Here is a 16,460-nt window from a genome sequence, read left to right on the forward strand (position 1 = left end):
GCAGGGATTTGAACTTCCGAAAGCCATGCCCACGGTTATGGACAGATGGGAATTTGTTAATGTCTGGTTGTAGATAACATGTAACTTAACTTAATTAAAATGAATCAACCGCGTGTGTAACCGTGATGGTCTCTTCTCGGCGGAGTCCGGGAAGTGAACACGGTGTTGGAGTAATGCTTGACGTAGGTTGTTCTAGGATCACTTGTTGATCATAGTTCTTCATTCATGCTTTGCCTTTCTCTTCTCGCTCTCTTTTGCGAACAGGTTAGCCACCATATATGCTAGTCGCTTGCTGCAGCTCCACATATTACCTTGCCTTACCTTTAAGCTTAAATAGTCTTGCTCGCGAGGGTGCGAGATTGCTGAGTCCCCGTGACTCACAGATTCCTTCCAAACCAGATGCAGGGACCGATGATTTTGTTCCAGATGATGCGCTTGAGCTCAAGTGGGAGTTCGACGAAGACTCTCGCCGTTACTATGTGTCTTTCCCAGATGATCAGTAGTGGTGCCCAGTTGGGGCGATCGGTGACCATGTCGCAATGTTTTGATTGATCTTTTATTTTCGTACCGTAGTCGGACCATGAGTGTATTGGATGATTGTAATGTTATTCATGTATTTGTGTGACGTGGCGAGTGTAAGCCAACTATGTACCTTTTCCCCTATTATTTATTTACATGGGTTGTTGTGAAGATTACCTTACTTGCGACATTGCTTTCAATGCGGTTATGCCTCTAAGTCGTGCTTCGACACGTAGGAGATATAGCCGCATCGAGGGCGTTACAAGTTGGTAATCAGAGCCTTCCCCGGCCTTAGAGGCCCCCTGCTTGATCGAATAGCTGGCGTTGTTGAGTCTAGAAAAATGTTCTGAGTCATTTAGGAATTATATATCGGAGAGTTTAGGAATTCGTTTTACTCCCCAGTCCTCTCATCGCTCTGGTAAGGCATCCTAACGTAGAGTTTTGACTCTTCTCTTCTCAAATTTCACTAAAAAAAAATTTAGGATTACGCGGGTATCTTGGAATCGTTCCGATCGATTTGTGACGAGAACATTGTTCTTGGTGCCTCCTATCATTTAGGGGTTGTGGCAGTGTCCCGGGGAGTTGAGCTCCGAGGTGTTGTCGTCACAATTTTATCGTTGCATAATTATGTTGATGCATTTAGATGGCTACATGCTGATTATCGCAGACCGGTGCCATATTTATTTTGCTTGCCATTTCCAAACCGTGCATCCGATTCCGGTGATCTTTATATAGAGTTCAACCGAAATCACCTCACCTTTCCAGTGGCACTCTTGGATTTCCAAGTTGAGGCCAGGGTCAATCATTCCTTGTCAAATCTTGCATATGCATCACATATCGCATCCCGCATAGCATGCCATGTTCGCATCATGTTGTTTGAGATTTGCACGTGGTTGATTGTGTTCCTTTTCCTTGTTTGTCTTGTTTGGGTAGAGCCGGGAGATGAGTTCGGTAACGAGGAGCCCGTTGAGTTTGCTTATGAGGATCAAGTCAACTCTGACAACTTTGCAGGCAAGATGATCATACCCTCGAAATCACTTCTATCTTTGCTTGCTAGATGCTCGCTCTTTTGCTATGCCTATGCTACAATACCTACCACTTGCTTATCATGCCTCCCAAATTTCATGTCAAACCTCTAACCCACCATGTCCTAGCAAACCGTTGATTGGCTATGTTACAGCTTTGCTCAGCCCCTCTTATAGCGTTGCTAGTTGCAGGTGTAGATTGGAGATCGTTCTTTGTTGGAACTTTGTTTATTGTTGGGATATCACCATATTATCTTGTTTATCTTAATGCAGCTATATACTTAGTAAAGGGTGGAAGGCTCGGCCTTTTGCCTAGTGTTTTGTTCCACTCTTGCCGCCCTAGTTTCCGTCATATCGGTGTTATGTTCCCAGATTTTGCGTTCCTTATGCGGTTGGGTGATAATGGGAACCCCTTAACAGTTCGCCTTGAATAAAACTCCTCCAGCAATACCCAACCTTGGTTTTACCATTTGCCACCTAGCCTCTTTTTTCCCTTGGGTTTCCGTAGCCCGAGGGTCATCTTTATTTAAACCCCCCCCCCTGGGCCAGTGCTCCTCTGAGTGTTGGTCCGACCGAGTAGACTGCGGGGCCACCTCGGGGCAACTTGAGGGTTGGTTTTACTTGTAGGATGTCTCATCTGAGTGTGCCCTGAGGACGAGATATGTGCAACTCCTATCGGGATTTGTCGGCACATTCGGGCGGTGTTGCTGGACTTGTTTTACCATTATCGAACATGTCTTGTAGAACCCGGATACCGAGTCTGATCGGAATGTCTCGGGAGAAGGAATATCCTTCGTTGACCGTGAGAGCTTTTGATGGGCTAAGTTGGGAATCCCCCGCAGGGATTTGAACTTCCGAAAGCCATGCCCACGGTTATGGACAGATGGGAATTTGTTAATGTCCGGTTGTAGATAACATGTAACTTAACTTAATTAAAATGAATCAACCGCGTGTGTAACCGTGATGGTCTCTTCTCGGCGGAGTCCGGGAAGTGAACACGGTGTTGGAGTAATGCTTGACGTAGGTTGTTCTAGGATCACTTCTTGATCATAGTTCTTCGTTCATGCTTTGCCTTTCTCTTCTCGCTCTCTTTTGCAAACAGGTTAGCCACCATATATGCTAGTCGCTTGCTGCAGCTCCACATATTACCTTGCCTTACCTTTAAGCTTAAATAGTCTTGATCGCGAGGGTGCGAGATTGCTGAGTCCCCGTGACTCACAGATTCCTTCCAAACCAGATGCAGGGACCGATGATTTTGTTCCAGATGATGCGCTTGAGCTCAAGTGGGAGTTCGACGAAGACTCTCGCCGTTACTATGTGTCTTTCCCAGATGATCAGTAGTGGTGCCCAGTTGGGGCGATCGGTGACCATGTCGCAATGTTGGGATTGATCTTTTATTTTCGTACCGTAGTCGGACCATGAGTGTATTGGATGATTGTAATGTTATTCATGTATTTGTGTGACGCGGCGAGTGTAAGCCAACTATGTACCTTTTCCCCTATTATTTCTTTACATGGGTTGTTGTGAAGATTACCTTACTTGCGACATTGCTTTCAATGCGGTTATGCCTCTAAGTCGTGCTTCGACACGTAGGAGATATAGCCGCATCGAGGGCGTTACAAGTTGGTAATCAGAGCCTTCCCCGGCCTTAGAGGCCCCCTGCTTGATCGAATAGTTGGCGTTGTTGAGTCTAGAAAAATGTTCTGAGTCATTTAGGAATTATATATCGGAGAGTTTAGGAATTCTTTTTACTCCCCAGTCCTCTCATCGCTCTGGTAAGGCATCCTAACGTAGAGTTTTGACTCTTCTCTTCTCAAATTTCACTAAAAATTTTTTTAGGATTACGCGGGTATCTTGGAATCGTTCCGATCGATTTGTGACGAGAACATTGTTCTTGGTGCCTCCTATCATTTAGGGGTTGTGGCAGTGTCCCGGGGAGTTGAGCTGCGAGGTGTTGTCGTCACAATTTTATCGTTGCATAATTATGTTGATGCATTTAGATGGCTACATGCTGATTATCGCAGACCGGTGCCATATTTATTTTGCTTGCCATTTCCAAACCGTGCATCCGATTCCGGTGATCTTTATATAGAGTTCAACCGAAATCACCTCACCTTTCTAGTGGCACTCTTGGATTTCCAAGTTGAGGCCAGGGTCAATCATTCCTTGTCAAATCTTGCATATGCATCACATATCGCATCCCGCATAGCATGCCATGTTCGCATCATGTTGTTTGAGATTTGCACGTGGTTGATTGTGTTCCTTTTCCTTGTTTGTCTTGTTTGGGTAGAGCCGGGAGATGAGTTCGCTAACGAGGAGCCCGTTGAGTTTGCTTATGAGGATCAAGTCAACTCTGACAACTTTGCAGGCAAGATGATCATACCCTCGAAATCACTTCTATCTTTGCTTGCTAGATGCTCGCTCTTTTGCTATGCCTATGCTACAATACCTACCACTTGCTTATCATGCCTCCCAAATTTCATGTCAAACCTCTAACCCACCATGTCCTAGCAAACCATTGATTGGCTATGTTACAGCTTTGCTCAGCCCCTCTTATACCGTTGCTAGTTGCAGGTGTAGATTGGAGATCGTTCTTTGTTGGAACTTTGTTTACTGTTGGGATATCACCATATTATCTTGTTTATCTTAATGCAGCTATATACTTAGTAAAGGGTGGAAGGCTCGGCCTTTTGCCTAGTGTTTTGTTCCACTCTTGCCGCCCTAGTTTCCGTCATATCAGTGTTATGTTCCCAGATTTTGCGTTCCTTATGCGGTTGGGTGATAATGGGAACCCCTTAACAGTTCGCCTTGAATAAAACTCCTCCAGCAATACCCAACCTTGGTTTTACCATTTACCACCTAGCCTCCTTTTTCCCTTGGGTTTCCGTAGCCCGAGGGTCATCTTTATTTAAACCCCCCCTGGGCCAGTGCTCCTCTAAGTGTTGGTCCGACCGAGTAGACTGCGGGGCCACCTCGGGGCAACTTGAGGGTTGGTTTTACTCGTAGGATGTCTCATCTGAGTGTGCCCTGAGAATGAGATATGTGCAACTCCTATCGGGATTTGTCGGCACATTCGGGCGGTGTTGCTGGACTTGTTTTACCATTGTCGAACATGTCTTGTAGAACCCAGATACCGAGTCTGATCGGAATGTCTCGGGAGAAGGAATATCCTTCGTTGACCGTGAGAGCTTTTGATGGGCTAAGTTGGGAATCCCCCGCAGGGATTTGAACTTCCGAAAGCCATGCCCACGGTTATGGACAGATGGGAATTTGTTAGTGTCCGGTTGTAGATAACATGTAACTTAACTTAATTAAAATGAATCAACCGCGTGTGTAACCGTGATGGTCTCTTCTCGGCGGAGTCCGGGAAGTGAACACGGTGTTGGAGTAATGCTTGACGTAGGTTGTTCTAGGATCACTTCTTGATCATAGTTCTTCGTTCATGCTTTGCCTTTCTCTTCTTGCTCTCTTTTGCAAACAGGTTAGCCACCATATATGCTAGTCGCTTGCTGCAGCTCCACATATTACCTTGCCTTACCTTTAAGCTTAAATAGTCTTGATCGCGAGGGTGCGAGATTGCTGAGTCCCCGTGACTCACAGATTCCTTCCAAACCAGATGCAGGGACCGATGATTTTGTTCCAGATGATGCGCTTGAGCTCAAGTGGGAGTTCGACAAAGACTCTCGCCGTTACTATGTGTCTTTACCAGATGATCAGTAGTGGTGCCCAGTTGGGGCGATCGGTGACCATGTCGCAATGTTGGGATTGATCTTTTATTTTCGTACCGTAGTCGGACCATGAGTGTATTGGATGATTGTAATGTTATTCATGTATTTGTGTGACGTGGCGAGTGTAAGCCAACTATGTACCTTTTCCCCTATTATTTATTTACATGGGTTGTTGTGAAGATTACCTTACTTGCGACATTGCTTTCAATGCGATTATGCCTCTAAGTCATGCTTCGACACGTAGGAGATATAGCCGCATCGAGGGCGTTAAAAGTTGGTAATCAGAGCCTTCCCCAACCTTAGAGGCCCCCTGCTTGATCGAATAGCTGGCGTTGTTGAGTCTAGAAAAATGTTCTGAGTCATTTAGGAATTATATATCGGAGAGTTTAGGAATTCTTTTTACTCCCCAGTCCTCTCATCGCTCTGGTAAGGCATCCTAATGTAGAGTTTTGACTCTTCTCTTCTCAAATTTCACTAAAAAATTTTTTAGGATTACGCGGGTATCTTGGAATCGTTCCGATCGATTTGTGACGAGAACATTGTTCTTGGTGCCTCCTATCATTTAGGGGTTGTGGCAGTGTCCCGGGGAGTTGAGCTCCGAGGTGTTGTCGTCACAATTTTATCGTTGCATAATTATGTTGATGCATTTAGATGGCTACATGCTGATTATCGCAGACCGGTGCCATATTTATTTTGCTTGCCATTTCCAAACCGTGCATCCGATTCCGGTGATCTTTATATAGAGTTCAACCGAAATCACCTCACCTTTCCAGTGGCACTCTTGGATTTCCAAGTTGAGTCCCGGGTCAACCATTCCTTGTCAAATCTTGCATATGCATCACATATCGCATCCCGCATAGCATGCCATGTTCGCATCATGTTGTTTGAGATTTGCACGTGGTTGATTGTGTTCCTTTTCCTTGTTTGTCTTGTTTGGGTAGAGCCAGGAGATGAGTTCGTTAACGAGGAGCCCGTTGAGTTTGCTTATGAGGATCAAGTCAACTCTGACAACTTTGCAGGCAAGATGATCATACCCTCGAAATCACTTCTATCTTTGCTTGCTAGATGCTCGCTCTTTTGCTATGCCTATGCTACAATACCTACCACTTGCTTATCATGCCTCCCAAATTTCATGTCAAACCTCTAACCCACCATGTCCTAGCAAACCGTTGATTGGCTATGTTACAGCTTTGCTCAGCCCCTCTTATAGCGTTGCTAGTTGCAGGTGTAGATTGGAGATCGTTCTTTGTTGGAACTTTGTTTACTGTTGGGATATCACCATATTATCTTGTTTATCTTAATGCAGCTATATACTTAGTAAAGGGTGGAAGGCTCGGCCTTTTGCCTAGTGTTTTGTTCCACTCTTGCCGCCCTAGTTTCCGTCATATCGGTGTTATGTTCCCAGATTTTGCGTTCCTTATGCGGTTGGGTGATAATGGGAACCCCTTAACAGTTCGCCTTGAATAAAACTCCTCCAGCAATACCCAACCTTGGTTTTACCATTTGCCACCTAGCCTCCTTTTTTCCTTGGGTTTCCATAGCCCGAGGGTCATCTTTATTTAAACCCCCCCTGGGCCAGTGCTCCTCTGAGTGTTGGTCCGACCGAGTAGACTGCGGGGCCACCTCGGGGCAACTTGAGGGTTGGTTTTACTCGTAGGATGTCTCATCTGAGTGTGCCCTGAGAACGAGATATGTGCAACTCCTATCGGGATTTCTCGGCACATTCGGGCGGTGTTGCTGGACTTGTTTTACCATTGTCGAACATGTCTTGTAGAATCCGGATACCGAGTCTGATCGGAATGTCTCGGGAGAAGGAATATCCTTCGTTGACCGTGAGAGCTTTTGATGGGCTAAGTTGGGAATCCCCCGCAGGGATTTGAACTTCCGAAAGCCATGCCCACGGTTATGGACAGATGGGAATTTGTTAATGTCCGGTTGTAGATAACATGTAACTTAACTTAATTAAAATGAATCAACCGCGTGTGTAACCGTGATGGTCTCTTCTCGGCGGAGTCCGGGAAGTGAACACGGTGTTGGAGTAATGCTTGACGTAGGTCGTTCTAGGATCACTTCTTGATCATAGTTCTTCGTTCATGCTTTGCCTTTCTCTTCTCGCTCTCTTTTGCGAATAGGTTAGCCACCATATATGCTAGTTGCTTGCTGCAGCTCCACATATTACCTTGCCTTACCTTTAAGCTTAAATAGTCTTGATCGCGAGGGTGCGAGATTGCTGAGTCCCCGTGACTCACAGATTCCTTCCAAACCAGATGCAGGGACCGATGATTTTGTTCCAGATGATGCGCTTGAGCTCAAGTGGGAGTTCGACGAAGACTCTCGCCGTTACTATGTGTCTTTACCAGATGATCAGTAGTGGTGCCCAGTTGGGGCGATCGGTGACCATGTCGCAATGTTGGGATTGATCTTTTATTTTCGTACCGTAGTCGGACCATGAGTGTATTGGATGATTGTAATGTTATTCATGTATTTGTGTGACGTGGCGAGTGTAAGCCAACTATGTACCTTTTCCCCTATTATTTATTTACATGGGTTGTTGTGAAGATTACCTTACTTGCGACATTGCTTTCAATGCGGTTATGCCTCTAAGTCGTGCTTCAACATGTACGAGATATAGCCGCATCGAGGGCATTACAAGTTGGTAATCAGAGCCTTCCCCGACCTTAGAGGCCCCCTGCTTGATCGAATAACTGGCGTTGTTGAGTCTAGAAAAATGTTCTGAGTCATTTAGGAATTATATATCGGAGAGTTTAGGAATTCTTTTTACTCCCCAGTCCTCTCATCGCTCTGGTAAGGCATCCTAACGTAGAGTTTTGACTCTTCTCTTCTCAAATTTCACTAAAAAAAATTTAGGATTACGCGGGTATCTTGGAATCGTTCCGATCGATTTGTGACGAGAACATTGTTCTTGGTGCCTCCTATCATTTAGGGGTTGTGGCAGTGTCCCAGGGAGTTCAGCTCCGAGGTGTTGTCGTCACAATTTTATCGTTGCATAATTATGTTGATGCATTTAGATGGCTACATGCTGATTATCGCAGACCGGTGCCATATTTATTTTGCTTGCCATTTCCAAACCGTGCATCCGATTCCGGTGATCTTTATATAGAGTTCAACCGAAATCACCTCACCTTTCCAGTGGCACTCTTGGATTTCCAAGTTGAGGCCAGGGTCAATCATTCCTTGTCAAATCTTGCATATGCATCACATATCGCATCCCTCATAGCATGCCATGTTCGCATCATGTTGTTTGAGATTTGCACGTGGTTGATTGTGTTCCTTTTCCTTGTTTGTCTTGTTTGGGTAGAGCCGGGAGATGAGTTTGCTAACGAGGAGCCCGTTGAGTTTGCTTATGAGGATCAAGTCAACTCTTACAACTTTGCAGGCAAGATGATCATACCCTCGAAATCACTTCTATCTTTGCTTGCTAGATGCTCGCTCTTTTGCTATGCCTATGCTACAATACCTACCACTTGCTTATCATGCCTCCCAAATTTCATGTCAAACCTCTAACCCACCATGTCCTAGCAAACCGTTGATTGGCTATGTTACAGCTTTGCTCAGCCCCTCTTATAGCGTTGCTAGTTGCAGGTGTAGATTGGAGATCATTCTTTGTTTCAACTTTGTTTACTGTTGGGATATCACCATATTATCTTGTTTATCTTAATGCAGCTATATAGTTAGTAAAGGGTGGAAGGCTCGGCCTTTTGCCTAGTGTTTTGTTCCACTCTTGCCGCCCTAGTTTCCGTCATATCGGTGTTATGTTCCCAGATTTTGCGTTCCTTATGCGGTTGGGTGATAATGGGAACCCCTTAACAGTTCGCCTTGAATAAAACTCCTCCAGCAATACCCAACCTTGGTTTTACCATTTGCCACCTAGCCTCTTTTTCCCTTGGGTTTCCGTAGCCCGAGGGTCATCTTTATTTAAACCCCCCCTGGGCCAGTGCTCCTCTGAGTGTTGGTCCGACCGAGTAGACTGCGGGGCCACCTCAGGGCAACTTGAGGGTTGGTTTTACTCGTAGGATGTCTCATCTGAGTGTGCCCTGAGAACGAGATATGTGCAACTCCTATCGGGATTTCTCGGCACATTCGGGCGGTGTTGCTGGACTTGTTTTACCATTGTCGAACATGTCTTGTAGAACCCGGATACCGAGTCTGATCGGAATGTCTCGGGAGAAGGAATATCCTTCGTTGACTGTGAGAGCTTTTGATGGGCTAAGTTGGGAATCCCCCGCAGGGATTTGAACTTCCGAAAGCCATGCCCACGGTTATGGACAGATGGGAATTATTTAATGTCCGGTTGTAGATAACATGTAACTTAACTTAATTAAAATGAATCAACCGCGTGTGTAACCGTGATGGTCTCTTCTCGGCGGAGTCCGGGAAGTGAACACGGTGTTGGAGTAATGCTTGACGTAGGTTGTTCTAGGATCACTTCTTGATCATAGTTCTTCGTTCATGCTTTGCCTTTCTCTTCTCGCTCTCTTTTGCGAACAGGTTAGCCAGCATATATGCTAGTCGCTTGCTGCAGCTCCACATATTACCTTGCCTTACCTTTAAGCTTAAATAGTCTTGATCGCGAGGGTGCGAGATTGCTGAGTCCCCGTGACTCACAGATTCCTTCCAAACCAGATGCAGGGACCGATGATTTTGTTCCAGATGATGCGCTTGAGCTCAAGTGGGAGTTCGACGAAGACTCTCGCCGTTACTATGTGTCTTTCCTAGATGATCAGTAGTGGTGCCCAGTTGGGGCGATCGGTGACCATGTCGCAATGTTGGGATTGATCTTTTATTTTCGTACCGTAGTCGGACCATGAGTGTATTGGATGATTGTAATGTTATTCATGTATTTGTGTGACGTGGTGAGTGTAAGCCAACTATGTACCTTTTCCCCTATTATTTATTTACATGGGTTGTTGTGAAGATTACCTTACTTGCGACATTGCTTTCAATGCGGTTATGCCTCTAAGTCGTGCTTCGACACGTAGGAGATATAGCCGCATCGAGGGCGTTACAAGTTGGTAATCAGAGCCTTCCCCGACCTTAGAGGCCCCCTTCTTGATCGAATAGCTGGCGTTGTTGAGTCTAGAAAAATGTTCTGAGTCATTTAGGAATTATATATCGGAGAGTTTTGGAATTCTTTTTACTCCCCAGTCCTCTCATCGCTCTGGTAAGGCATCCTAACATAGAGTTTTGACTCTTCTCTTCTCAAATTTCACTAAAAAAAATTTAGGATTACGCGGGTATCTTGGAATCGTTCCGATCGATTTGTGACGAGAACATTGTTCTTGGTGCCTCCTATCATTTAGGGGTTGTGGCAGTGTCCCGGGGAGTTGAGCTCCGAGGTGTTGTCGTCACAATTTTATCGTTGCAGTTCTGGAATACCTGAGTTTAGGTTCGCCGACATCGAAAATCTCTTTTATGCAGTTGTTTGTGAGATAACCTCGACGCCACCCAGTACTGGGGCGGGAGTTCGGGAGTATTGCCATAACATGTATAACGGATGCTTTTCGAAGGTTGAGGTAGACAATTTCCGAAGTTTTTCTCGGTTATGTGTTGAAGGATGGATACAGCTGGATGTAGGAATTGTTAGATTTGGGTGAGATATTATGCTTCCCCTGTATCCCCAACACCTGATTGCATAACCGGAAAGGTTCGGGAGTTTCATAGGTGGGAATTCTTGTAGATCTAGTTCTTCCTCCACGGATATTTGGTTTGAGATTGGGTGATCCTTACCGAGTACTCGGTCTTGTTCCATACCTTGTTGTTGTTTTTCTTCTTCCTCAATTCTAAGTGGCTTCTCAATTTATGGATATGTGACCATTTCAATTGGAATGCATTCGTTCATCTTGTTCGGATGTGAAGACTATATGTTGCAATTTCAACCCGTTTGATTGAGCTTCAATATTTGTCTATCAATGTGCTAATGGATGTCAACCTCTTCAAGATGGCTCCTCCAATGAGCACGACTCCGAATCCTGATCCGCCACCACCACCTCCACCTCCGGAGGCATGACAAGCTGTAATGGCCGCTACCAATGCAAACACGCAGCTGATCATGCAACTTCTTCAAGAGCGCAACCAAGGGAACCAGGGCAACAATCAGAATCACTTTGCTACACTCAACCAGTTCCTTGCTAACCAGCCAAAGACCTTCAGCAATTGTGTTGAGGCAACAGACGCTAATGATTGGCTCGTGGACATAGGCAAGCATTTCTAGTGCAGTAACGTCATGCCTGAGGACTTTGTCAAGTTCGCTTCCTTCCAACTCAAAGATCAAGCTACAGAATGGTTTCAGCAGTACAAAGATTCCAGAGGAGGCCGTGTGATTACCTGGGATGAATTCCCTCAAGACTTCAAAGCTCATCATATTCCTCATAGCGTGGTTGAAAGCAAGTGTGAGGAATTCCGCAACCTGAAGCAAGGCTCTATGTCTGTCTACGAGTACGACAAGATGTTTGAGAAGCTCGCCCGTTTTGCTAAGCAGGACGTCCCTGACGAGAAGAGCATGATATACCAGTTCAGGGGTGGTCTCAGAGAAGAAATCCAGCTAGCTCTTGTCCTCTTTGAGCCTAGGAGGTACGATGAGTTACAACATGGCAATGAAGCAAGAGACTGCTCAACTAAAGTGTGATGCTTCCAAGAAGCGAGTCAGAGATGCTACTCCTTCTTCCTCAACTCAAGTGGCTAAGCAGCAGAAGTATTGGCTTCCTCCTCCTCCGTTCCGTCAGCCTTATCAGTAGAAGAGCAAAGGTGGCAGTGGATCTTCCCACCCACCCAACCCTGGCTTTCAGAACAAGACTTCGTCTCAAGCTCCAAGATCGAGTGCTCTGTATCACCGTCCGCTTTCAGAGGTCACGTGCAACAAGTGCCAACAGAAGGGTCACTATGCCAACAAATGCTTCAATCAGAGACGTCTCCCTCCTCCTCCTCCAATGAGATCGGCAAGTACAGCTGTGGTCAAGCATAACCCCAAGCACGCCAAGGACAACTTGCTGAATGCAACTCAGGCAGAGGACTCGTCAGATGTCATCATGGGTAACCTTCCTGTTAACGATGTTCCTGCAAAAGTACTTTTTGACACTGGTGCATCGCATTCTTTCTTGTCATTCTCATTTGCATCGAAGCACAATGTTGATACTGAGGTTATGCCCAAAGTCATGCAAGTCGTTTCTCCCGGCAAGCTTTTGACTTCTAGTTTGGTTGATCCCGATGTCTCTATCACGTTGGGCGACTACAAGTTTCTGTCCTCTCCGGTGGTTCTTGGAAACTCGGATATTTATCTTATTCTCGGAATGGATTGGCTTTCTAAGCACAAGGAGCATCTTGATTGTGCTGCCAGGCCGATTCAATTGACTCATTTGTGTGAGGATGTAATTGTCTTTGCCGCTGGTGATGATACAATCCGTCTGTTTTCTCTCAATGAGAAGGGTGAACTGGATGCCATCTCTCAAATTCCAGTCGTTTGCGAATATCAAGACGTCTTTCCAAAAGAGCTTCTAGGAATGCCTCCGCACCGGCCAGTTGAATTCGTCATCGATCTTGAGCCTGGCTCGGAACCTGTCTGCAAACAGCCTTACAAGCTTGAACCTGAAGAGTTGAAGGAGCTGAAGAAGCAACTTGATATTCAAGAGCGTATGGGTCTCATCTGACCTAGTTCTTCTGCGTTGGGTTGTGGAGTTCCTTTTGTGAAGAAGAAGGATGGAACGGACCGACTCTGTGTTGACTACCGTCCATTGAACAAGAAGACTATCATGAACAAGTACCCACTTCCCAACATCAATGAGCTGTTCGAACAACTCAAAGGTGCCCAAGTATTCTCCAAGCTTGATCTCCGTATGGGCTATCACCAGATTCGAATCCGTGAGCAAGATATTCCCAAGACGGCTTTCAGAACAAGCTATGGTTCATATGAATACACTGTCATGTCTTTTGGCCTTGTCAACTCTCCGCCGACTTTCTCTCGCATGATGAACTTCATCTTCAACGCCTACACAAATGACTTTGTCTTGGTCTACCTCGATGACATTCTGGTCTTTTCGAAGAACAAGCAAGATCATGCCAAGCACTTGCATTTGGTGCTCGATAAACTCAGGGAACATCAGTTCTACGCCAAGTTCTCAAAGTGCGAGTTTTGGCTCGATGAGGTTCTATATCTTGGGCATATCATCTCTACCAAGGGCATAGCGGTGAATCCTGAGAAGGTGTCTGCAATTGTGAATTGGGAACCACCTCAGAACTTGAAGCAACTCCGCAGCTTCCTTGGTCTCGCAAGCTACTGCCAAAGGTTCATTGAGAACTTTTCAAAGATCGTGAAGCCTCTTTCAAACCTTCTCCAGAAGCACGTCAAGTACATTTGGTCTACAGAATGTGACATCGCTTTCAACACTTTGAAAGAGAAATTGGTCACTACTCCAGTTCTGACTCCTCCTGATGAATCCAAACCGTTTGAGGTCTTCTGCGATGCCTCTCTTCAAGGTCTTGGTGCAGTGTTGATGCAAGAGAAGAAAGTTGTGGCTTATACCACTCGCCAGTTGAAGCCCAACGAGAAGAACTACCCCACTCATGACCTCGAGTTGGCGGCAGTTGTGCATGCTCTTTTGACTTGGAGACATCTCTTATTGGGAAGAAAAGTGGACATCTTCACTGACCACAAGAGTCTCAAGTACATCTTCACTCAGCCTAATCTCAACCTTAGGCAGACTCTTTGGGTCGAAATGATTCAAGAGTATAATCTGAGCATCGAATATACTCCAGGCTAGGCCAATGTGATTGCTGACGCATTGAGCAGGAAGGCTTACTGCAACAGTCTGATTCTCAAGCCTTACCAACCCGAGCTTTGTGAAGCTTTCCGCAAAATCAATCTGCAAGTTGTTCCTCAAGGGTTCCTCGCCAACCTTCAAGTCGCTCCTACTTTGGAAGATCAGATTCGTGAGGCTCAACTTCTTGATGCTATGGTGAAGAAGGTGAAGATTGGGATTGCTAAGAGTCAACCCAAGTACAAGTGTTATCGCCTTGATGACAAGGATACTCTCTTCTTTGAGGATCGCATTGTGGTGCCTAAAGGTGACCTTCATAAAGTTATTATGAATGAGGCTCACAATTCACTCCTCTCCATCCACCCTGGGAGTACGAAGATGTACCAGGACCTCAAGCAGGCTTATTGGTGGATGCGAATGAAGCGCGAGATTGCTTAGTTCGTGAATGAATGTGATGTCTGTAGAAGAGTGAAGGCAGAACACCAACGACTAGCTGGTCTCCTCCAACCTCTTGCCATTCCAGAGTGGAAGTTTGACCACATTGAGATGGGCTTCGTGACTGGGTTTCCAAAGTCCAAGCGTGGCAATGATGCTATATTCGTTGCCATCGACAAACTCACTAAAGTGGCTCACTTTCTGCCTATCAAAGAGTCTATCACAGCACCTCAATTGGCAGAGCTGTATACCTCTCGGATTGTCTCTCTGCACGGCATTCCACAGTTGATCTCTTCAGACCGTGGGAGCATCTTTACCTCCAAGTTTTGGGATTCTTTTTAGAAGGCCATGGGCACCAACATCCGCTTCAGCACAACTTTTCATCCTCAAACTAGCGGTCAAGTGGAGCGTGTCAATCAGATTCTTGAAGATATGCTCAGGGCTTGCGTTATCTCTTTCGGTATGAAGTGGGAAGATTGTCTTCCATATGCCGAATTCTCCTACAACAAAAGTTTTCAAGCAAGTTCGGGCAAGGCCCCATTTGAAATTCTCTATGGCAGGAAGTGCCGTACTCCTCTTAAATGGTCAGAGACCGGTGAACGTCAACTTCTTGGAAATGACTTGATCACAGAGGCAGAGGAGATGTGCAAAGTCACTCGTGATAACCTCAAAGCAGCGCAATCGCGCCAGAAGAGCTACTATGATAGTAAGCATCGTGATTTGGCTTTCGAGATTGGAGACCATGTTTACCTCCACGTCTCTCCAATGAAAGGTACGCCTCGCTTAGGTATCAAAGGGATGCTTGCCCCTAGATACGTGGGCCCTTTCAAGATCGTCAACAAGAGGGGCGATCTCGCCTATCAACTCGAGCTTCCTCCCAACTTTGCAAATGTGCACGACGTGTTCGATGTCTCTCAGCTCCGCAAGTGCTTCAAGACTCCTGACCGCACCGTCATCTTTGAAGACATTGATCTCCAAGAAGACCTTTCTTATCGTGTGCACCCCGTGGCTATTCTTGAAGAGACTGAACGCAAGACTCGCAATAAGTCAATCAAATTCCTCAAAGTCAAGTGGTCACACCATTCCGACCGTGAAGCTACCTGGGAACGTGAGGATCACCTCCATTCTGAGTACCCGGCATTTTTCCAGTCCTAGATCTCGGCACGAGATCCTTTCGTAGTGGTGGAGTGTTGTAACACCCTGGATGTAATTTACCTTATATGTATCCCAACTCTTGCCGTTTCCGGCGCTAAGTTATTTTATTTTCCTCGGGTTCGGATTTTTGTCTTCGTGTGTTGTTGCCTTTGTCATGCATCTCATATCATGTCATCATGTGCATTGCATTTTCATACGTGTTCGTCTCATGCATCCAAGCATTTTCCTCGTTGTTTGTTTTTCATTCCGGCGCTCCTACCTCCTCCGGTGGTCCTTTCTACCTCTTTTCGTGTGTGGGGGTTAAACATTTCCGGATTGCACAGAGACTTGTCATGCAGCCTTTGTTTACTACCGGTAGACCGCCTGTCAAGTTTCGTGCCATTTGGACTTTGTTTGATACTCCAACGGTTAACCAAGGGACCGAGAAGGCTTCATGAGTGTTGCAGCCCAACACCCTTCGAAAGTGGCGCAAAACCCATGTAAGATGTCTCCATCATCTCGGTCGTTCGATCACGATCACGTGGCTGAAAACCGCACTCCATTTGGAACTTCCTAGCTCCCTCTATGCCTATATATAGATCCCCTCCCGAAATTCCCGGTTGTCCTCTTCCCCTAACCCTAGAAATCAGCTCCGCCACCGTCGGACAGGTCCGGCCACAACCGGACGCGTCCGCCCGCCGCGTCCAGCCAGCCACACGCCGCCACGTGTCGCCGCCGGGTTCTTCCCTGCCGCCGGCACGCTCGGCCCGGGGAGAGCCCCCGAGGCCCGGTCTGCCCGGGCCGCCCTGCTCCACCCGGTTCTTCCCCAACGCCGGCGCCGCCTCGCC

This window comes from Triticum aestivum, chromosome 1A, assembly GCF_018294505.1.
Source record: "Triticum aestivum cultivar Chinese Spring chromosome 1A, IWGSC CS RefSeq v2.1, whole genome shotgun sequence".
In the NCBI taxonomy this organism is placed as follows: Eukaryota; Viridiplantae; Streptophyta; class Magnoliopsida; order Poales; family Poaceae; genus Triticum; species Triticum aestivum.